The sequence below is a fragment of the Penaeus monodon genome, chromosome 22 (genome assembly GCF_015228065.2).
Source record: "Penaeus monodon isolate SGIC_2016 chromosome 22, NSTDA_Pmon_1, whole genome shotgun sequence".
Taxonomy (NCBI): domain Eukaryota; kingdom Metazoa; phylum Arthropoda; class Malacostraca; order Decapoda; family Penaeidae; genus Penaeus; species Penaeus monodon.
Window position 1 is genome coordinate 20,667,902 of NC_051407.1, and position 252 is coordinate 20,668,153.

A 252-nucleotide genomic window follows, 5' to 3' on the forward strand; every position below is an offset into this window, starting at 1 on the left:
ATTCGCCTTGCGATACAAACCAAATAATTATTAAAAAGCGCTTTGCAGGATAAATGTTATTCACATTATTTCTCTTCTTCTCTATGTCCAGGAAAGACCAGATTATTGATTTATTTTGATATTCTGCTCATCCGCGTGGTCTAGAAACCGCGTCCCTCAAGAACACTGATGCGCGTTCTGTGTACTCTGCTGCAGTTGGGGAGATATGCAGGGGGAGGGGAACGCGTCTGCGGGGACTCCAGAGGCATCCTC